The sequence below is a fragment of the Scylla paramamosain genome, chromosome 23, assembly GCF_035594125.1.
Source record: "Scylla paramamosain isolate STU-SP2022 chromosome 23, ASM3559412v1, whole genome shotgun sequence".
Taxonomy (NCBI): Eukaryota; Metazoa; Arthropoda; class Malacostraca; order Decapoda; family Portunidae; genus Scylla; species Scylla paramamosain.
In genome coordinates, this window is record NC_087173.1 from 21536534 (window position 1) to 21537015 (window position 482).

The window sequence follows — 482 nt, forward strand, 5'->3', positions numbered from 1 at the left end:
TCCCCATTAAGAAGTCTTTTTTTTTTCCTTTTTTTTCTCATTTTTCCTTGTGTCTTTTCCCTTCATTTCTCACCGCTAATTTTCTCTCGTTCACAAGCAATCCCAACCCTTTGCCCTGGTTACTCTTTACTCCTGTGTCTTCCTTTGTGTTCCTTTATATATTCTACTTGGTGGTAGCCTTTGATTTATTACGTCAACGCCAAAATACCAGTCAGGGAACCAGTCTGTCATTCAGCCAGTCAGTCAGTCAGTCAGTCAGTCAGTCATTCAGTCAGTTAAGCAATCAGTGCATCAGTTTATTAGTTGGTCAGTTCAATAATCAGTCAGTCAGTCAGTTAATTTGTCACCTCCAGAACTAGACTCTTATATATTCTAGGCGATTTTTTTGTGCTTATTAATATATGGATTGATTTGCTTGCTTGCTTGATTGATTGATAATTTACTTGGTTGCCTCCTTCATTGATGTTTATGCTGCAACAAAA